Here is a 23,588-nt window from a genome sequence, read left to right as displayed (position 1 = left end):
GAGGCTAAGAAATGTTAAGTCATTTCCCCAACATCACATAGTAGAAGTTCATCTACATATGAGGCCCATACAAAAGCTAATTCCATAGCTCACTTGGATCATGATACCAAGCAAAAACACGGTAGGTATGTCCCATGGTCAGGTAGGCACTGAGCAGCAGAACAATGGGAACTGATAGGCTGCCTGATCACAGCTCCATAGTCTCTGCCAGTAAGGACACAATGAGCCCACGTAGATGGAGTTAGATACTTCACAGCAATGGTAGAAGCTTCCTGTTTGTATCAGTTCTCTTTACGCCCCAGATCTCACAAGGGTGATGCAAAGGTTGGCACAGGTGAATACCATGCATGGAGTGCAGGGGCGCGTCACAGCTGGGGAATCCCGAGCTTAGGAACCCCCCCTGCGTTACAATGGGGCTTCTGGAAAACTGCCCATCCTCCCCTCCAGGGAGAGATGTTATCTTACTACCCTGCAATGTAAACAAATCTTTCTCAAGAAGAGGAGAGAGGTCTTTATCCTTATTATCCTAGACCATCTCCAGGGAGGGGGACATTCTCACTATCTTTAACATTCTGGAAAGTAAATAAATCTGAGGAAAGTTGGTGTTGATGCCTAGATGTGAAGAAATGTGAGAGATTCATAGAGACTTGCCTCCCATTCCAAAAAAGTAATAGGATATTAATAGACCACCCTTTTTTTCTGTTTTTTCTTCCTTTGTTAAACAAATATCTACTCTTTTATTCGCTCCAAGTCAATTCACATATATATGATTAAGTGACCCCTCTGTGTGTAGGTAGACGTGCTGGTTGCGGTGCATAAAGCCGTAAGTTAGGCAAATGCAGTCCTTACCTTGGTGGAGCTAACATTGTGATTTTAGCTCAAGATAGTCTGCAGCTGTCTTTCTCAGCGGCCTGCAATGGGGCTGACTCCAGACAATCCAGTTGTTTCTGTGCATCCTCTAAAAGCCGGAATGGAGAATTTAACAATTCACAAAATCTCCTCAGGGAGTCGCTTAACTATTAAAGGAGCCTATACTTAGGCTGTGAACCCAAAAGTATCTGAGACAGGTCTCAATCAATTTAGAAAGTTTATTTTGCCAAGGTTAAGGACACACCCATGACACAGACTCAGGAGGTCCGGACGACGTGTACCCAAGGTGGTTGGGGCACAGATTGCTTTTGTACATTTTAGGGAGACATAATACATCAACCAATACATGAGAGATTTACATTGGTTTGATCTGGAAGGGTGACACAACTCGAGGAGGGGAACTTCCAGATCGTTGGTAGATTTAAACATTTTCTGATTGGCAATGGGTTGAAACAGTTATTAGCAGTAGAAAGTTACCATCAGTAGAAAGGAACATCTGGAGTTGTGGAGACCAAGGTTTTATCATGCAGATAAAGCCTCCAAGTAGCAGGCTTCAGAGACAATAGATTGTAAATGTTTCTTAACAGACTTAAGGTCTGTATTGATGTTAATGTTTCATAGGAATGATGAGCCATGTTCAATCTCCTCTTCATCCAGCCTGAACTACTTTTTCAGATTAATTCTGGAATGCCCTTGGCCCAGAGGAAGGGTCCATTCAGATGGTAATACGGTTTGACTCTGAGCCCTATCCAAATCTCAGATTGAATTGTAATCCCCAGTGTTGGGAGTGGGGCCTGGTGGGAGGTGATTGGATCATGTGGGTGGTTTCTAGTGGCTTAGCACCATCCCCCTAGTGCTGTTTTGTGATGGAGTTCTCATGAAATCTGGTTGTTTAAAAGTGTGTGGCACCTCCCCCACCCTCTCTCTCCTGCTCCTGCCATGTAAGACATGCTTGCTTCCCCTTCATCTTCCACTATGATTGTAAGTTTCTTGAGGCCACCCCAGAAGCAGAGGCCTGTACATCTCTCAGAGCCGTGAACCAATTAAACGTCTTTTCTTTAGAAATTACCCAGTCTCAGGTAGTTCTTTACGGCAGCTCAAGAATGGACTAATGCAGATGGTTAGGAGGCCTTCCAATTTTATTGTTGATTACAAATCTCATCAATAAGTCATGGTATTGAAAGTTAAATCCTCAGGAGGCTCCACCACACATTCATGAAGTCCAATGAGTGAGTTGACGGTGTTATTGTTAATGCTGAGGATATCCAGGTGCAGAAAGGACTGAAAAGACAAGGAGATGGACAATGGTTTTCTCCTTAGAGTATAAATCATCTTAGAAACGAATATTCTTCCATTTCAAAGATAATTACTATCTTTGTTTCTTTGTTAGATAATAGCTTTTTGGTGCATGTGAAAATAATGTATCTTACTGTAAGAAGAATTTTTGAAAGCATGTGAAAAATATAAAGAAATTAATAATCTCTCATCCTGATGCCACCTAGACAGAACTATTGTTAACTTTCTGGGGTATTCCTTCTGGTCAACTCATATTCACATAGGCACACATCTATGGTGATTTTGTGTGTTTTTCTTTCATTTAGTTGGAGTCCTATTGTATATGGAATTTAGTTTACTGCATTTCCCATTTAACATATAAAATAATATAAAAACCAATTTAATGGCTACACACTGGTTCATCAAATACATGAACATTAATTTATTTAACCAATGCTTCCCCCAGCAATGTTGGCCCTTATCTTGTGTTTTGCTTTCTGCTATGATAAACAGCTTGATTAACAGCACCTTTTTTTATACCTTTTCCCCTACGCCTCTCTGTTTATTTCACTGGGATTGATTGATAGCAGTGAAATTATTAAATTAAAGGATGTAGGCCAGGTGCGGTGGCTCACGCCTGTAATCCCAGCACTTTGCGAGGCTGAGGCAGGCGGATCACAAGGTCAGGAGATGGAGACCATCCTGGCTAACACGGTAAAACCCCGTCTCTACTAAAAACACAAAAAATTAGCCAGGCATGGTAGCGGTCACCTGTAGTACCAGCTACTTGGGAGGCTGAGGCAGGAGAATGGCGTGAACCCAGGAGGCGGAGCTTGCAGTGAGCTGAGATCGCACCACTGCACTCCAGCCTGGGCGAGCGAGACTCCCTCTCAAAAAAAAAAACAAAAAAAGGATGTAGGGGCTGGGCACAATGGATCACACCTATGATCTTAACACTTTAGGAAGATCTCTTGAGTCCAGGTGTTCAAGACCAGCCTGGGCAACACAGTGAGACCCCATCTCTACAATAACTATAAATAGATAAATTAAAATTTAAAAATTAAAGGGTAAAAATATATATTGCTGAGCTGCCCTCTGGAAATTCTGTACTATTTTACATTCTCCCCTAGGCTATGTAGGGGTGGAGGATGATAGAGAGAGGGGTGGGAAGAAGGTGAGAAAAAGGAAGCAGGGAAAAGACAGAATTGCAATGCAGACAGCACTATTGAGTTACTCTTTATGAATCCTGGAAGCTTGTCCCTCCCCAAGTACACTTGAAAGATGCCAATCAATTTTCCTGAATTTGGTTCCTAGAAAATAAGCTCCTACTGACCAGTGCTTCTGATCCTTCCGAATTCCCCAGGAATTCAAATTCCCATCTGAATTCTCAGAGATTCTAATGATGTATGAAGTCACTTACAAGTCTTCAGTTTTAAAACTTAAGAGGTTTTTTTCTCCCTTTTCAGAACATTTCAGATGGTGAGAGGTGTCATATTGAGCCTCAGTGATACTGCTCAAGACTGACTCTTTAAATAATATCCAGATTACAAAAGCAATTTTTTTCAGTGTCTTTGTTTTTCCTTCTCTAAATGTATATATTTTTATTTCAAAAATACGCCATACTCAGTCTTTAAGCTGGAAATGCAGAAAATACTATTAGAAATAAACCATCCATAGTCTTCACAAACACAGTCATTGTTAACATTTTATTATGTTTCCTTCAGGCTTTTATATATACATATGTATATATTACAACATTGTAAACATACTACAAATGCAGTTTCTTACTCAGCTTTTTCCCACTAAACGGCCATAAGCATTTTCCCGTGATATTACATAACCCTCATAAACATTCATTTTTATGGCTGGATGATATTCCAGTGAGAAGATGAATCTTAATTTATGTGGCTGTTCCCCTTAGGAAAACATTTAGGATATTTCCTACTATAAATAATTCATGTCAATTCTTTTTGCATAAAGCTAATTTCATAGTTACCTTTGTTCTAAAATAGAGTTTTAGATACAAAATAGTCATATAGCTAATGATAATGATCACTTTTTGAGCATTTACTATAGGAATTTTACTTGCATTACCCCTACTCACAACTTTTCAAAGTAAATAATTATATCCCCATCTTGTAGATGAGGAAACTGAGACTCAGATATTAATTTGCTTTAAGATGCAAAGCTAAGCAATAATTAAACCCAGATCTTTATTGTTCCAAGAGCCCTTCCCTTTGGTCCAGATGATACAGGTACTTTACTGTATCAGAGGATGTAAATATTTTTTAAGGATCTTGACACACATTGTGTTCTAGTATTTTTGCCATCTTTTCCTCCATTTGGAGATTTTTAATTTGGGGCATTTGTTTATGTCTGTGTGCAGGATTGTTGGACCTAGAAAAGTTTTTAAAGTTTATATTGTCAAATGTCAGTATTTTCCCTCTATTCTAAGCTTGGAGGGTTGGTGAATATCCACTACTTTTTTTCTATAGTTTGAGTTTGTTAATATTTAACTTTTTATTCCATGAGGAATTCAGTCTACCATGTGAAGGTATGGAATTTAGTATGTGGAATGAGAATAAACTAATTTATCTCTTGATTTTCTAACCATAGAACCTAAATCCATTTATTACAGATATTCTCTTTCCCATTGACAAATATTAGATTCTTATATGTAGTAGAATATGTTTCTTTGCTTTCTTCTATGTATCCACTCACCCAGTTAGTAAACATTTATTCAGTGCCTACACATGCCAGACAGTGGTCTAAGTGTCTCGATATAGTGGAGGATGATAGCAGACTTATTAAACAAATAATTAAATCAATAATTACTTAATTATAGTATTTCTAACAGCTTTGAAGAAAATATATGAAGAATGCCACGGTGGCTCATAGCAAGAGTACCTGATTTACTCTTGCACAAATATCACACTTTCAATTTCTGAAGTTTTCTGAATTTTAATATCTAATAATTTAATATTCCCTTCCTAACCCATTGCTGTTCTTGCCTGCTTATTCTGTCAGGTGAAAGTAGGAATGATTTTTTTCAACTTACGAAAATATCACATTGCACTACTGAATTAAATACATATTAAATACAGCAATTAAATTGTAAAGAATTGACATATCTCACATATTCCAAAATTCTACCCGTTTTCTTTTATAATTCTCAATAACATTTTGTAATTTTATAGTTCTCTCCAAATACATCATTCAATTTTATCATTAAGGTTGCTTGTAGGCATTTTGTACTTTTTCTGCTATTATAATCAGGATCCCAGTTTTTATTATATTTTATAACTTGTTTTTAATACTGTAGAAGCAAGCTATTGATTTTATGTATTTGTTACACAATCAGCCACCTTACTGAGCTCGTTAATTCTCATATTTTTTTCTCAGTTTTACTCCTTTGGATTTTCAATAGATGCATTTCTACCTTCAATTAATAATAGCTTCTTCTCCTCCTTAACAATATTTAGGCCTCTTTCTTTTTTATTCTATTTATATCAAATTGGCCAGAACACCCAAAAAAAAACAGTGGTGGTTATGAACATCCTTATTTTGTGCCTAGTTCTTCATTATTTCTCTGTTTCATATGATGCTGGCTGATGATAAAATGTTATCCTTTTTAATTAGTTGAAGAAAGTAGCCATCTATTCTTAATTTTTAAGAGGTTTTATGAGTAACAGATGTTCAATTTTATTATATCCATTTTGATGTCTTTTCTTAATGATCTCTTATGTAAGATAATTATTTCTTCAGATTATTAGCTACTGCATCAGTCACAATTGGTTGAGATATTTGGTGATTTTCTTTCTAAATAATGCTGCAACATTCTTGAGTACCATGGCAGCACCCTGGAGCCTTGGAAGAGGCTTGGGCCTAGACTCAGCCCACATTGAAAGTGCAGAAACAGCCCTGTGAATTCAAGTAGAAGATGCCCAAGGCTCCTGAAGAAGAGATCCAAGGCCCCACAGGGCATAAATATTCTATAATTTGAAGGTGGGGGGGATCTCTATTCCTCTAAGAGAATAATGAATTGATTTGATAATGGTAGGAGTGTTTCAGTGTTGTTGAGTGTAAGAAAATTTTGGACATGTCTTGCTCCTGGGATGCTGTGGGTGCCAGAGCTTTCCATGCATACCTGGACCTTTGTATAGTTTGGTCTGGTAAGCTTGGTTGAAGGACATCGCCAAACAAAATTTGAGATGTGAAATAAACCTTGGCCGTAAGTTTTGGGTCTGGTATTTAGTCAACTTGGAGTAGAGCTTATTTGAAATAATTTCCTGATCACCTTCAGAGTCTTCTAACAGCTACATCCAAGAGCCTTGATTTGCTGAGTTGCTCATCTCATTGGCCATTGATTCAATGAACATGTATTGAGCACCACTTATGTGTCCGGTACTGGGCTGGGGTGTTGCAAAATGCAAGCTTTATTATTATATGGGCATGGTGAGTTTGTTATGATTTGGGATCAGGAGTTGACTGCCACTGAAAAGATAGTATGTCACCCACAGTTCCCCAGAGGAGGGTGCATGCCATGCCACACAGGGCCACATGGGGAAGCACCAGGGTCAGTCAGCAGGCAGAGAGAGGGAGGAAGTGTGGAAGGGCCTTTACTATGGTGTCTGTAGGAAGGAAAAGGAAGGGCAGGATAAGTGGACTTAGGGTTGGTTAGTGTGAATAAGTCTGGCAGGCTGTGAGGTTTAGGAGCGGTCCGGAGTTGCCTGGGACCTGGTCCTGGGATGGTTAGGACAGGGGAATACCAGCCCAGAGTGTGACAGCCCTGTGAGCGTCTGATAAAGGTGGTGGTTGGAGAATATGGGCTTGGGGTTGGTTAGCGGTCAGATGAGGAGTACACTTGCAGACCCATCCTTTTCTATCTCTAAGAACTAGTTAGCCCTGGGAGTAAACATCTCCTTGGGATCAGCAAAGCCATTGATATCAAAACATCAGAAAATACAGAAGATTAAAATGTATGATTAATACATAGAGCTTTCAATGAGAAAGGTGATACTGCAAGCCATGAGAAGGGTCAGAGGAAGAGTTTCATGAAAATACTGGGAAAAAATTTCCTGCTATTCCATTGATATCTCTTAACCGGGGCATCAACAGTCCAGGCTATTAAGAAGTCCTTGAATCAACAGAAGAAAAAAATATAGGGAGAAAAGTTGACTAACCTCAGGAGAAGTGAGGCTTTTGCTCCCCTGATTTTACTCTTCCCTGAAATGGGTCAAAACCAGAGACAACTTCAAGGACAGAGCTGAGGGGCTGTGGCTGGAGGAGGAGTCTCTAGTGGAAGCAGGTGAACAGGGCTGGATGGGACAGGCACTCTCTTGACAAATGGCCCTTCTTCAAGTGGCTTCGGGACCCCTCCAGCCCTTCTTTCCCATGCAGCTTGGGGTGGGAATGGTGCTGGAAATCTACTGCTCAGGATGACTTCTTCACCTCCCCAGGATGTACGGAGAGGTCAGCTCAGTCCCATTCTCTCCCAGGTTTACGAAAATTGTTATTTCTCTGAGCCCATCAGTTGATCACAGAGGCCAGTCTCTGCTCAGCATTATATTCTAGGAAACATGGTTCAGCAAACACAAGTGTCTGCTAACAAAGGATGAGACCCAGACACCCAAACATTTTGTTCAAAATAAGAAACCTACAAAGTCTTAGGTTTTACCTATCTTTATGTCCATTCGTGTGGAAGAAGAAAGTATCAATGAAAACTTACAACACGGACACCATTCAGAAAACTGAGATATCGACTTAAACATTATTCCCTTACCAGGACAACTAATTATTAAGTAAGACAACCATTAAGAATTGCAAAAACATTTTTTATAAGTCTTTTATTTTTAAAGGTACCACCCGCAATGAATTTTATGATGCAGAATAGTTTCAGGAAAATGGAGAAATTTTCATCTTGCTGAGGTTGTTTTCATCAGCAGTTGAAAGGTTGCACAGTTTCAAGGCTAAGCAATGTAATTTCATTTTTTAGCACCTAAGAAAACAGAACAGACTGACAATCTGAGGACTTACAATTTGGAAAAGAGAAGGGTAGCACAGGAGGTTAACAAATGAGTTACAGGGCATAAGATGTTTTTCATCTATATACTTACAAGCAATTCCAATGTTTACCGATGTTCTCAAAGAATATCACAGAAGATACAGTTCCAATCCATGACAACGTGGCTTAAAACCCTCTTTTCCTTTCTTTCCTTTCAATCTTGCTCACAGACCTTGTGGATCAAAGAGTCTCTCTCCATTTCATTTCCAGCTTGCTGCCAACACTTCTCCAGTAAACCATGCAGGTGGCTCTCAACTTCTTTGGTGCCCCAGCCCCCACTCTTGGAACTACTTTTTTCTCTCACTAGATATTTGCCTCCTCTTTGATGGAAATGTTCTGGCCTCTCCCAGTAGATGTTCCTGCCCAGGCATTGAGCTAACAAATTCAAAGTTTCCCTTGGAAAGAAAGGGAGGAGGGAGGTTCAAGGATTCTCTTTCTTTCACAGTCAGGAGGATAGGAACGATGCTGAAAATCGCATAATTCAATAATTTGTTTCTTGATCATTCTTTTCGTCGAAGTGACAATATCTTAAAGGCCAACCTTTGGGGGTAGGTCTAGAAAAATGGCCCACAAAACCCACTGGGCATGGTTTTAGTCCGGATCACTGGTCTTTGGGTATGATGAGGGGTGGGGCTGGAAGGGGGAAAAAGAAAGTGCTCAGTCTCTTAGGGGCACTTTTTCAAATTCTACTGCCTCTTTACAGAAACTCAAAGTCTCCTCTCCACTGAGACTCACATTGACTTCTCGTTCTCTCAAACCCAATCGAATACCTTGTTTGTTGGTAAATCTCATTGACTTCACTTCAGATCATGTCCAAAATCCAACCACTTCCTGGCACTTTCTCTGCCACCACTCCCATCCAAGCCGCTGCCAACTCCCACTTGGGTTATTGCAGTAGCCAACCTGTGTTAGTAGCCTATTTCCACTGCAACAAACTCCTCAAACTGAGCAACTTAAAGCAACACAGATTTATGTTCTCACAGTTCTGGAGGTCAGAAGTCTGAAGTGGATCTCACTGGGCTAAAATCAAGGTGTCAGCAGGACTGCTTTCCATCTGGAAACTCCGGGCAGAAGTCATCTTCTTGCCTTATTGAGCTTCTATAGATGCCTTGCATTGTATGGCTCATGGTCCCTTCCATCTCAAAGCCAACAATGGCTGGGCGAGTCTTTCCCACACTGCATCACCCTGCCTCCCTCTCTCCTGCCTTCCTCTCACTTATAAGGACCGTTGTGACTTCCTTATGCACCTGGATAATCCAAGATTGTCTCCCCACCTCACGGTCAGCTGATTAGCAACCATAGTTCCATCTGTAACTTTAATTGCCCCTTCTCATGTAAAATAACATATTCACAGGTTCTGAGGATTTGGATGTGGACATCTTTGTGGGCCGTTACTCTGCTCACCACACCTCTTAACTCACTTCCAGTTTCTTGCCTCCCTTAAATCACTTCTTCACACAGCAGCCAAAGTAGTCCGCTTAACCACATATCACATCACCTCACTGTGCTCAAGACCTTGTGAGGGCTCCCACTTTGTAGTCCCAACAGCCTTCAACACCACTAAGGTCCTTCTTATGAGCTCTATGAATGTATTTGCTGAATTTGAATACTCCTATCATTCCTGGCATCCACCCCACTGCATTACAGGAAATAAGATTGCATTCTATTTGCTAATGTTTTATTGAGAATGTCTTCGTCTATATTCAGAAGTGAAGCTGGTTGTTTGCTTTCTGTGTTGTCTTTTGTTTTGCTTTGTAGAACAGATTGGGGGCTTTGCGTCTTCTATAAATTAAATTAGCATGGAAGTCTTTGTTTCTTAAAAGCTTGAAAAAATTCCATGCCTTAAAACATTTTTTAAAACTTCACTGAGCCTTAAATTGACTAAGCATAACAAACAATAGGTAACAATGTGAAGAAGTCTCCCAAGATTTTTAAAAACGCATGTTATTAGTTGCCATCCATTCTCCAGAATCTTTTCTGTTCGATTCCATTCACTTACTCTAACCCAAATTGAATACAAAAATTTTGACTAAGGTACTCCCTTCTAACCCATTCCCAGTCCTACCTTAGAATCTAACTCCTGAGGTGCTCACACTACTGGGGTTTCAAATTAGCTTGCTGTCCAGATGTCTGACCCTATTAACCAGAGGGCTGGCCCAGTGCACAGGTGGCCTGTCATGCTGGTTAGACTGAATGAATGAGCTGAAGAAAAGATCTGTGATCTTTTTCTAGGACTCTAGATTAATTAGGAGACCCATTGTAGGGGAATTCCATCCCTGGATCCCCCTACATGTAGTCTCTGATGTGATAGAATAAAATGAAAATAGAATCAGCTATGATTGTTTCCATACATGTTAAGACTGGTAGTCCCCAGCCAGAAAAAAGTTATTTCTACTTTAGTCTAACAGAGGAATCAAATGTTGCCCCATAGCACAATTTTTAAAATTTTAATTAAAACCTACTAACTTGAAATTTATGTACAGTCATTCTCCTTAATGTCACCTTAGCCAATTTTATAAACTATCTCTACTTGAAAGCCCTTCAGATATCACTCTCAGAAACAGCCCAAATCCATTACAAGGGTGAGTCACATGTCAAATATGTAAACACAAAATTAGAGTGGAGACTGGACATTCACTCTGTGTCTTAGGACAAGGCTTTGCTGCCCTGAGAGTTGATGGGAGCAACTCCGGAACTTTGACTACCAAATAATCTGAGGGTCTTTGCCTATCAGCTAAACCACACAATTGCTATCAATATCGGGCTTTCTTCATGTTTCAGACGTCCCAAGATGAAGAGTGATGTAGTTATAGATGTCACTTCTATGCATGCTGTCAGTGTTTACTGCAGAGGGTAGTGGATCCCTAATAGAGGGTGAAGGGAATTATTCCCGTCCACCTTGCAACCAGCCCTGTGTTCAGCACAGCAGCCTCAGCGGTGTATCCACTACACAAGAAGACAGGAAGTCAACAGCATGCTCCCAGCTGGTGGGAGTAGCATGAACATTCACAGCAATTTCCAGTGGCAAATGACTGTCCTGTTACATAGCTTCATATTTTCCTCTCTCTTTTAACTTCTCAAGTCAATCAGAGAAGTACTACATATTATAAAGTGAGGGGACCGACTAAACGACACACAAGACACTCCATTATATTACAGCGGCAATCTGTGTATTACATAACCCTTGGCCTCAGGTGACTTACAGTAAAGTTGGGCAAACAAGAAAACAGAACGGGAAGTTATCCGTGTAACTATTTAGCATACCATATGCCTGGCACATGGTATGGATTCAAATAGCTTTAGCTATCAGTATTATTATGATTGTTATTGGGAATATAAGATTACTGTCAGAAACATGAGAACAATGTTGAGAAACACACCAGTATCCTCACTGTTTGCATTGTCACCATCCATCTTCCTTTCAGCCCTTGTAGGGGCAAAGGAGGCATGGCAACTGAGCCAGTGCTGGAGGGTTGCTCCAGGGACAGCAGCTTGGGATAAGAATCCATTCTTTTTTTTTTTTTTTTTTTTTGAGACGGAGTTTCCCTCTTGTTGCCCAGGCTGGAGTGCAATGGTGTGATCTCTGCTCACCGCAACCTCCGCCTCCTGGGTTCAAGTGATTCTCCTGTCTCAGCCTCCCAAGTAGCTGGGATTAGAGGCACGCACCACCACGCCCAGCTAATTTTGTATTTTTCACAGAGACTGAGTTTCTCCATGTTGTTCAGGCTGGTCTCAATCTCCCGACCTCAGGTGATCTGCCCACCTTGGCCTCCCAAAATGCTGGGATTACAGGCATGAGTCACAGCGCCCGGCCAAGAATCCATTCTTAGCCATCCAGGAGCAGAGTCAGAGGGGAAAGAACAAGCCAACACCTGAAGAAGTGCTGAGAGAGTCTAAGCCAGGGAAGCCAAGCCAAAAGCCAAATGCTGCTGGTCAGCGGGAAAGGATGCCATGGGTCAGGAGCCAGGTAGAACCCAGAGGAGAAAAGAAGCCAATTTGGAGCAACTCAGGGAGGATCCAAAGTGGTGCTGGAACCGTAGCCATAGTTCACCTTTGCAGGCCACTGGGCATGGCCACGTTTAACCATCAGAAAGCTGACGGGCCAGGGTCCATATACAATACTATAGGACAGTGGTTCTCAAAGAGAGTTCCTTAGGTCCAACAGCATCACCACAACCCTGGAACTTGTTAGAAATGCAGATCCTCAGGCCCGCCCTAAACCTACTAAATATCAACGTCTAAGGGTGAGCCCAGCCTCTGCAATAAGGAACTGCAGTCATGTAAACTCTATAAGTCAGCATTTCTCTACTTTAGCTATATAAAAACCATCTGGGCAGATTAACAGATACCCATGCTCGCAACCTACCCTACATCAATCCAATCAAAATCTTTGAGGAGTGGAGCTGTGGGGGCATTTGGCTTTTTTTTTTTTTTGTCTCTGGGTGATTCTAATGGTGGAAACCACTAGCTCTAAACATCTTCCTAAGGAGAAATCCCTTTATAATTTAAGGTATTACTAGGGCATCATTGTTACCCATGCTGGACACAGTGGAAAGACCGTATGTTCCAAATTTATCAGCCCTTTTCTTCAGGTTTCATGTAGCTTTAAATGAGACAGCTTATTGGAAGGACTTTTAACAACATTGTCTGATTGTAGTCAGCAAGGTTTTCTCTTCGCGCTGCTGAACGGATTATTCTTCGAGTGTCAAAGAGTAGAAACTATAATCCTTTGAAGTGACTAAGGACAAGCTTTCCAGAAACCTGGGATCAACACAACCCAAATGAAGGCAACTGTGTGTGTCGTCTCTGGATAGCTGGTAAAGAACAAGTGCTTCTTCAACTGAGATGAAAATTAATTCAGAGGTCAATACAGGTTCATTGTGTTCATTGTGATGGAAGATCCACTCACTAATTTCATTTGGGGATTAAATCTTTATTGTCTACTCTGCATTTCCATCTGTTTTCACAGTTTCTTTGCTTCTGTACTGAATTTCAATCAGCAGAGGAAAGGACATTGTTATGCCCTCTCTGTTTCTTCATTTTTCTCTCTTGCATCCTTGTTCAATTCCTCCTGCTCTTCCCCTCCTCCTTCCCCCAGCTCCACTGGGTCTGAAATGCCCTGTCTATTTGATGTGAATTACACATCCTTGAGACTGGGACTTGCTTGTATTAAGACCACTTGCAGCTACCTCCAGCCATAATTGCAATTATAATTGGATGCAATTATTTGCTAAGTGTGCTTACAAATTTACCAGAGAGGCTAGATTAATTGTGGTTCATAATATTGTAAAGCCTCCCATCATGTTAAGATGCCACTTAATTCCTTCATTCTTCTAAACTAATTAATCCACCAGCAACATGCACTTAATAGTCTCTGAATAATTACCAAGCTGGTCCAGTCTTTGCTAAGGTCAGCCCAAGCGGGCAGTCTTGTGGGGTCCTTCAGGCCTACAGTGCATGTAGAGCTGCCTTCTCTAGTGTCTTCCTCTGACTGCCTCATTGTCAGCAGGTGAACCAAGCCCCTCTCCTCAAAATAACGTTTCTGGAAGTTTCTCTATTCTTTTTTTAATGATAAGAGACATGGTAGCAGAAATAACTTCTGCTCCTGCAAAATCACCCTTTTAATGCCTAAACTCAACTTCTCCATCAGCTGCAGGGGTGATGGAAGGAGGGGCTGGAGGCAGGGAACTGTCATGCAGGTTGCATTAAATCCCATTCTGTGTGCAATTAGACAGCCGTGTACAGATTTCTGGAAAGGCCACCTGCCCCTTCCTTGCACAGCCTGCTTTAGCTCTGCAGATTACTCTGCTTCCGCAGCTCTCCTCCCACCAGCACCCTCTTGCCTCCCCCGGCCTTGCACTTCACAGCCGTTGCCAGCCAGCATCCCCGCACTGTAAGAAAAGCATGCATTTTGGTTCACAAAACAGCTTTCCATCTCATTTTTACCTGGGAACAAGTCGGTGACTTGATATCATAGGAGGTGTCTTCTCCATTTTACGAATAGCAGAAATGAGGCTCTGGGAGTTGTAGTGACTTGCCCCAGGCAGAACCCAGACTCAAGCTTCCTGACTGCACACACGCAGGCACTTGGTGGACCACTCAGCCTCTTGGGGCACTTGAAAGTCTTCTGGGAAAACCTCCTGAGATCTGGTGCACCCTGACCCACCAGCCCCATTGTTGAAAATTCCAGATTAGAGATCTTTCATTTGGTTGGGGCGCTGGGTCTGAGTTAAAATGCACTGCCCTTGGAAGAGGTGGCACGTTAGGCTTCCATTGGATACTGAGAATATATTGATTAGCCTCCATGCTCAGAATGCCCCTCACAAAGTGGAGATGGGGGGCCTAGGAAAAGAAGTCAGTTTTCTTGAGGATCAGGAAAGGAAAGGTGGAGTGGGGCAGGAAACCCCAGAACTGGGGCATTGAGAACACCATGGCATCTGGGATGGGTGAATGACATGAAAGTGATCAGAGAAGGAGAGGCAGGCAACATCAACTCCAGACCTCATTAACTACCTATTCCATAGACTGTACAGGCGCCACCTGACTTGAAATTCCCTCTGCTTAGGTCTAAAAGGCCAGGGACACAACCCGCTGCCAAAGAGGGGCAGGTGAGACGATCAAGCAGGAGCCCCCAGTTTGTCTTGCCCTCAGATCCTGCCTCTGCTTTTGCATAACACTGACTGCACGGTGGGGAAGCTGACACCTTTCCCCATGCATTGACCTAACACAGCCGAAACCTTCCATCTGTGTGGTCAAGGCGAGGAGTGAAGTCACAAGCAATCTCATTGTCATTAAGCTCATGCAGAAGAACTTGGAATCCCAGAAGATTAGAATCCAGTCTTAGTGTCTACATCCTACTATGTCTTATTCCCCCTATTCAAGCATTAACTTGCTTGGAGAAAAGACTGTTTCTCTTTTCATCCTTTTCTTACCACCTCCCTACCCAGCACAGATTCCCCTCAAAGCTAACAAAGTCTGCCTTATGTGCTTAGAAAATAAAACTAAAAAAAAAGCTTAGTTAAATATATGAAAGAAATGAACACATTGAAGCTGTCTTCCCTAACTCTACACTTTGGTAGTGTCTTATGGAGAGTGGGAACACAGTCTTAGTCCTCTCTGCATCGTAAGTACTGGCTCGATGCCTGACGCGCAATACATGCTTGTTGAACATCCACTGGATGCTGCTGCTCCATTGTCCCTTCTTTGGTCTTCATGGTTTCTCAGGCTGTCTGTGGATGTTTCTTGTTCTTCTGGGGCTAAGGCTCATGCTTTCCACAATGAGGAGGCTGACACCCCCGTGCTACTGTGCACCTGCTTACTGCCAGCATGATCTCATGTGTCTCTGCTTCTACTTCTTCCCATATCACATCTGTTCTTACAGCTCCCCACGTCTAACCTTCTTCCCTTAGACATATTCTCCAAGTAGCTCCTCCTTGACCTTCTCCCATGTGCTGTATCCCCTTCACCAGCCCAGCCCGCCTACTAACTCCTTCGCTGACCACTCAGGTCCCACTAAAGTGGCGGCTCCGTTTTCTAAATTCTTAGTGTGTTTCCAGTCTGAGCCACATGGTTTAGCCCTCTGCCAACGGTGTGCTGCATTATCTTTGGTGGTCTGTGCTCCATAAGCAAGTTGAGCCTGCCTATCCTCACACTGTGCTCCTCCAACCCATCTGCCCCTCCTTCCAGCAGTGGAAACAGAAAAGATGCCCAATTATTGGGTAGCATTTATTCATTTTCATGCCCTGGGCTTACACATGAGAAGAAAGTATAGTATCATGAAGTATTTCTCAAAGGATGGAAGTCATGTCACTTAAATCATATTATCCTGGCAGAGGGGTAAAGAGGAACCTGTTAAAAATTCAGATTCCTGGAGAAATAGGAATGCTTTTACACTGTTGGTGGGAATGTAAATTAGGCCAACCATTGTGGAAGACAGTGTGGTGATTCCTCAAAGACCTAGAACCAGAAATACCATTTGACCCAGCAATCCCATTACTGGGTATATACCCAAAGGAATATAAATCATTCTATTATAAAGATGCATGCATTCATATGTTCACTGCAGCACTGTTCATGATAGCAAAGACATGGAATCAACCCAAATGCCCACCAATGATAGACTGGATAATGAAAATGTGGTACATATACACCATGGAATACTATGCAGCCATAAAAAGGAACAAGATCATGTCCTTTGCAGGGACATGAATGAAGCTGGAAGCCATTATCCTCAGCAAACTAACACAGGAACAGAAAACCAAACACTGCATGTTCTCACTTATAAGTGGGAGCTGAACAATGAGAACACATGGACACAGGCAGGGAAACAACACACACTGGGGCCTGTCATGGGGGGTGCAGGGAAAGGGAGAGCATCAAGATAAATAACTAATTCATGCAGGACTTAATACCTAGGTGATAGGTTGATAGGTGCAACAAACTACCATGGCACATGTTTACCTATGTAACAAACCTGCACATCCTGCACATGTATTCCAGAACTTAACATTAAATTAAATTGAATTTTTAAAAAAATTCAGATTTCTGGGCCTTGCCTCAAGCCTATCAGAATCTTTGAAAGTGGGTCCAGGATCTGAGTTGTCACAAACTACCCCAGATGATTCCTAAGCAAACTGGCCAAAGAGCTACTAAATTAGTGGTTCGGAGCCTGGGTTAACCATTGTTGACCCAGGCCTGGGGGCCTGACTGGGGGCTTGAATGGGTTAGACTCTCAGCCAATTTATTTACTTCCCTGTACTTTACTTAATCATCAATAAACTGGAGGCAAAAATAGCCCCCACCTCAAAGGACTGTTGTGAAGATAAGAAAAATACTGAGCAGGGAGCTTGGCAAAGAGTTAAGTGCTCAATAAACAACACTTTGGAGCTTTTGAAGAAAGAAAATTCTTCACAATTCTTGCTGTTTCCTTCCAAGTGGAGGGAGCCCCATTAGCACAACACTGTCAGCATCTCTCTACCACTGCACTCACTCTGCCACAGGGAAAGTCATGTGATACCTCATCGATTAACTTGGGAAGAGCAAATTGGAAATGCTTGGCTCAGTTGCTCCCTTTTCCTCTTAAGAATAAAGCTGTCAGCTGGCACAGTGGCTTATGCCTGTAATCCCAGCACTTTGAGAGGCCAAGGCAGGAGGATTACCTGAGGTCGGGAGATCGAGACCAGCTTGACCAACGTGGAGAAACCCCGTCTCTACTAAAAATACAAAATTAGCTGAGCATGGTGGCACACGCCTGTAATCCCAGCTACTGAGGAGGCTGAGGCAGGAGAATCGCTTGAACCCGGGAGGTGGAGGCTGCAGTGAGCTGAGATTGTGCCATTGCACTCCAGCCTGGGCAACAAGAGCAAAATTCCGTCTCAAAAAAAAAAAAAAAAGGAACTGTCCCCAAAGAGTACACATCCTCCATTGTTCTTCCAGGAGCGAACTCTATCCTTGTATGAGAACGAAGTCAGGGGTAATGGAGGAGGAGGAAGCTGATGTAACTCTGATCCACCCTGCTTCACTTTTCCCAGGCCCAGCTGGGCTGTGATTGGGTGAGTTACCAAACCTAATTCCAGGATTCAGTAGTAGGAAACTATAGTGGCATGGCCCCATTTACTATCACTGCTTGTAACCCGCTGGGGACTTTGTGCTTCCTATCCCTTCTATTCTGGGCTTTTCAGGTTTAGAGGTCCAGGTTCCAGAGGGGGAACCTTCCTACCAAAGGATGTAGCACATGCTGCCAGGACACTTGGGGCCTGTGCCAAGGAACCTCACAAGAAGTGGAGTTACCATCTTGGCAGAGGAAATTGGCCCTGACCAGCAGGAGGAAAGACAGCTGCTGTGCCCAGTAGGGACACAAAGAAATCTCACACCCAGATGATCCACTGTGCACCTCCTGGCACTTCCTCTGACCAGTTTTGATGATCAATGGGCAAGTTCATCAACCAGAGCCTGAGGAAGGCATAATGTCCAGGGACTGGAGTCATTAGAGATGAGGGTCTAGGTCACACCAACTGGCAAGAAGTGTGACTCAACCAGCAGAGGTGTTTCCTGAGGATGAGAGAGACAATGAATATCAGTTGCGATGGAAGCTGTAGTTTGTCCCACTAATCTTTATTTTACCCTGCCAGGGAACAAGGCTGTGGGAATGCTGGAGATGCTGCTTCCAGAAATGTATGAAATATAGGTCCATGCAGTGAATGCTGTCATGAGCCTCCAAGATCCATCTTGGGGACTGAAGGTCTTCTCTCCCTGCATGGTGAGTGCTGCTGGCTGACAGCCCTCAGCGAATAGCCCTCTTTGGGAATTGCCTTTGACCAAAGATTGCTGCCTCCCCAGGTCACACCTCCTTTTCAGAAGCATCCTGAACCCAATGACCAGCCCATATAGAAGTATAAAGATTCAAGAGAACAATTGTACAACATGGTGACTTTCATTAATAACAATCTATTGGAGTCTTGAAAATCGCTAAGAGAGTAGATTTTAAGTGTTCTTACCACAAGAAATGGTAAGTACGTGAGGTAATGCGTATGTTAAATAGCTCGATTTAGCCCCTCCACAATGTATACATATTTCAAAATATCATGTTGTACACAAGAAATGTATACAATTTTTATTTGTGAATGAAAAAAGTAATAAATACAACTGTGAGTGCTGCAAATAAAGAAGACGATATAACTAATTTAGGAGGGTGTCAGAGAGTCATCTTCCAAAGTAAAATATGAACAGATACTATTTCAAACTAAAATATTCACATATAGCAGTATTAGCATTTTTTTTAGTTAATAATTTTTTTAAAGCCAGAAGGGTTGTAAGTCATTGCCTCATAGTAGCTGGCAATTGGTGCAGTGGTCATAGCCAGGATCTGTTGTTTGTAGTAACCCTAGGATAACAATTGAGAGTTTTTCATCATGGTAACTTCAGTAAAAATGAAGACTAGATTAAAACAACAAAAAAAAAGTATAAATACCCAACATGCTCCACAGAATCGGTTGAGACCTTTGATAAGACTGCAGCACTGCTTGACTTTTCCCTCTGCCAATCCTGCTTCCATTCCTTCCCCTCCTGTTGGTATAGATCCCAAAAGGACTCCCAATAAACCTCTGCAAGCCAACCTTCATCTTGGATTTTGTTTCCTACTCCCCTGAAACAGAAATTCATTTTGCTCCTGCAGTAAACTACATTCTCCAATCTAGCACTTATTTATAACTAGATGAGATTTGGCCTAAAGCTTCCTTACTCTCTGCCTTATTTCTGATTCAGAATATGGACAGGGAATGCGGGCACTATTTATCGGACTGCTTCAAAATCCCAATGGCCATTCTCATTAGGAAATCCAGGAAAGATCAGTGCATAGAGGCAGGCAGGGTACAATAGTGTCATTACCACGTGGGTCATCATTTAGGGTACAGGAGCCCTGCCAACGGGCTGAGATCCAGGGAAGCCAGGGATGGACATGACCATGGCAAGAGGGAATTTAATTTCAAGCTTTATTCTCTATAGAAGCAGCCTCACTGCAGAACACCTTTCAGCCAAGGATCAGACCAAGAGTCATTTGACAATAATAAGAAACCAGGTCTCTAAATGCACCTGATAACCTCACCATCCTGGCCAATCCCTAGCAGTGAGGTCCAGTGAGAAGAACACTGGGCTTTGTCCCAACAAGAGTGACCAATATTTGATTGCCAATTTCACTATCACTATCTGCATGAACCTGAGCAAGCTTAACCTAACTTCGCTGAGCCTACTTTCCTCATCTGTAAAATAGAATAAGAAGAACCTTGCAGAGTTGGTGGGAGGATTCAGTAAGATAATGTATGTAAAGCTCCTAGCACACAGCCTGGCTTTCAGCAACTCACAGCATTAGTATTTTTCACATAAAGAGTTTTTAAGCTTCTCAACGTGATGAGTTATGACTGGTTGCTCCTAGCCAATTCATTTACCTCCCACTGTGCCATTTCTAAATAGGGAGACTATTTACACTTGGGCAGAACAAGACGTAGGTTTTTGAGCAGCTATATAGGGCAGGGAGCCATCTAATGAGCATGGCTTATTTTTATCCACCACTTTTGCATCTTAGACATGGCTATTTGGATACAGGTCAGCCCTTCCAGTAAAATATTGTTCCTGCTCACCTGCAATGGGTGATTTATATAACTCCACTTGGCCTCAAAGGACAGAAAAGCAATCAACTCCAAGTGGAGAGAGGTGTTACGGCACAACTTAAGGCTGTATGAGAATGAAAGACCAGAAGGTCAGGACTGGGAACTGACAGAGATAGTGACATGGGCAGGACCAGGATCTTCACTGGGACAGTGCCACCCCAGAAATGAGGTCTTCTTGGTTCAGTTGCAATTTGCGAGTCACTGGCCAATACCCTAGAGTCCACTGCAGGAAAGCAATACCAGTGATTCAGGGAAATCTTTTACCCCAACAGGGGGAAATACTGGAAGAAAATGTCAAAGAAATTAGATAAATCAATGCCCAAGGCTGCCATCAGGAAAAACCCACACCCCTGCCCAGCCCTTTGGTATCACATCCTTCAGGCTTCTGTTGGCAACAGAATCTTTGGCTGAAGGAGCCACTGTCTGACCAGTCTGTCCCCACATCCCTGGACTCCAGCTTTGGAAAAATGAGGAAATGGGCCTGGCCAAGGGGAGCAAGGTAAGCAAGGGAGCATCCCAAGGAGCCCAGACTCCCAGCCCCCACTGAGCTGGCCACTTGCTCAGGCTGCAGGATCCTAGGATGAGACCTGACTGGCAGCCAGGAGCACAAGTCCACCCAAGCCATCCAGGGAGTGACCCTGCCAGTTCCCCCGTCTGTTTTCCTCCCACGCACACTACCACCAAGCATATACCTGGACAAATCCAGGGGAATTTTGATTCTGTGTCCCCCAACTTTCTTTCTCCTCATTCTTTTCCTGTCTTTCCACCTTCCACCATGACCCACGTGGTAGTGACACCATTTGTGCAGAAACTGCTTTGAGGAAAAAAAAAGCCTGGAGCAGATTTATCCTCTGAAATTGTGTTCTCCTGGATGGCTTCCTGGTTAATGCTCATGGGATTACAAAATGGAAGGCTTTGTCTTGTGTCAATAGCATTCTAACAACAACAGAGGATAAAGGAGGGGCTTAGGGGCTCCAGAGGGATCTGGTGACCCTGACTCTTCTGAAATTACAGCCCTGGCTGCCCACACAGGAGACTGAGCTCCTGCCCAGCAGCCATCACATGGTGAAACCATCCCTATAAACTTTATAAAGTTAATCATGGAAGAAGAGGGGGAGAGAAATGAAAATAAATCCAGCTTGCAGCACACTCAGCATTCATCATGAGGCCAGCCTGCTCTCTAGCCCACTTCCTCAGAGCTGTTTGATGCCTACTGCCTCAGAATCACATGGAGCCTAGATTAGAGTTCCCCATAACTGCTCTGTAGATAACAACTTGAACATTATGAAATGTTAATTTTTCTATTTGAGATATTCTTTCAGGTCCTGCACACCATGTGACACTACTGACATCAGCTGGTCTGAAGGACCCCATGAGAAACTGACTTCCCAAAGAATGCAGTTTCTACATCCTAATAATTTCATCCTCCTTACCCCAACCAATCCACAACCCCAGTTTTCCAGCCCCTTGCCCTCCACAATTATCTTGTACACCTCAGCTCAAAACTCCTCCAGAAGATGAATGTGATGGTCTACTCCCATCTCCTTTCTTGGCTGCCTTGCAATCATTAAACTCTTTCTCTGCTGCAAACACTGCTGTCTCAGTGTATTGGTATATTACTGCACAGGGAGCACATGAACCTGTTGGTCCTATAACAATGGGACTCTTAGACAAACATATAACAACAATAACATTGCCATCAACTGAGCACTTCTTGTGAAGCTAAGAGCTTCACGTACATTATTTGATTCATCACAATATCACCAAAAAAGTTGGTATTATCATCTTCCTATAAGATCAGAAAACTGAGACTTGGAGAGGACAAGTAGCTCACCTAAGTCACATAGCTAATAACTGGCAGAGCCAAGATTCAGCCTCAGTTCCAGCTGACTTCAGAGCCCAAGCTCTTCACTACTCTTAACTCTGGGTAGCTGCAGATGCTCCATGATGGGCCAAGTGCATATTTCAGCTCAGGCCCCCTTCCTCCAGAATACTCTCCCTAATCCCAAGCCTTCTCACCCCTGAGCTGGTTTAGGAGGCCCTCCCATCTGCTCCCCTAGGGCCAGGACAAATCTTAGTCACAGCTGCATTGTTTCATTTGTTTATGTGCATGCTCCCCTCAGAGGAAACAAGTTCTTGTATGGTTTTTGGAAGCAGGGACTATGTCTTACTTGGCTTTACATCCTTGTCCCCTGTGTAGGATCTGACACATAGTCATGCCGAGTCTTAAAACTTTAGGCTTTCCCAGAGACTAGACTGTTTTAGACAATCCAGTTAAGTTTTATCGCTGGCATGTAATCTGGGGTGCTTGGTTTGGCTCAAACCACTGAAAATTTTTCAAACCAAAGGCCTGCACCGGCCGAGTTCCTTCTCCTGCATCCTGTCTGGGAACTTGAAGTCTAAGCATGGAGGATGTAGCTGTGAGTTTCCTGAAGTGAGCACTCAGGTCCCAAATCACTCTCTCATCTCCTCTGACAGCCTAAGCTTGGTTCCTTTCAATTATATGCATGAAAAATATCATTTAAACTAGTAAACTCTCATCCCCAGTGTAATCTTAAATTGTTCAAAATCACAGTAATGATCCTTTAAATAGAATCATAGCTTTGCCTCTCTTTGCCACCATGTCCTTGCCTTTAAAAATGAGAATCAACAGCCAGGCACGGTGGCTCATGCCTGTAATCCCAGCACTTTGGGAGGCCGAAGCAGGAGGATCACTTGAGGTCAGGAGTTCAAGACCAGCATGGCCAACATGGTGAAACCTTGTCTCTACCAAAAAAAAAAAAAAAATTTAGGCGGGCATGGCGGTGCACGCCTGTAGTCCTAGCTACTCAGGAGGCTGAGGCATGAGAATTGCTTGAACCCAGGAGGCAGAGGTTGCAGTGAGCCGAGATTGCGCCACTGCACTCCAGCCTGGGCAACAGAGTGAGACTCTGCCTTGGGGCAAAAAAAAAAAAAAAAATGAGAATCAACATGATCACCAACAGAGACTATTTTTAGGATTGTTGATAGTTTCTAATAAAATTAGCTAAATATAATTGTTATTGGTTATTAATTTGATTGCTGAAGCCAACTATAAATAGAGGGTATCTCTTGGACATCAAAGTAAAATCCAGAATCTCTAAAACTCATTTCAGCTGACAGGTTAACCCAGGCCCATGGCACAGTTCAAAACTTGGGCTCTGGAGCCAGACTCACTGGCTGATTCCCAGCTTGCT

At 42.7% G+C, this 23,588-nt stretch overlaps 1 long non-coding RNA gene across 1 annotated transcript; it reads right to left on the bottom strand.

Annotated features, from left to right (window-relative positions):
- Nucleotides 1–1,991: 1,991 nt before the first annotated feature.
- LOC129528930 (uncharacterized) lies at nucleotides 1,992–14,952 on the bottom strand. Its single transcript, XR_008674215.2, has 2 exons — nucleotides 14,156–14,952; nucleotides 1,992–2,151 (listed from the first exon to the last, which is right to left on the bottom strand). It is a non-coding gene; the product is annotated as an uncharacterized lncRNA (long non-coding RNA).
- Nucleotides 14,953–23,588: the final 8,636 nt, after the last annotated feature.

This window comes from Gorilla gorilla, chromosome 1, assembly GCF_029281585.2.
Source record: "Gorilla gorilla gorilla isolate KB3781 chromosome 1, NHGRI_mGorGor1-v2.1_pri, whole genome shotgun sequence".
NCBI lineage: Eukaryota > Metazoa > Chordata > Mammalia > Primates > Hominidae > Gorilla > Gorilla gorilla.
Note: the sequence above shows the minus strand (reverse complement) of the source record. Positions and strands in the feature narration are given on the sequence as shown.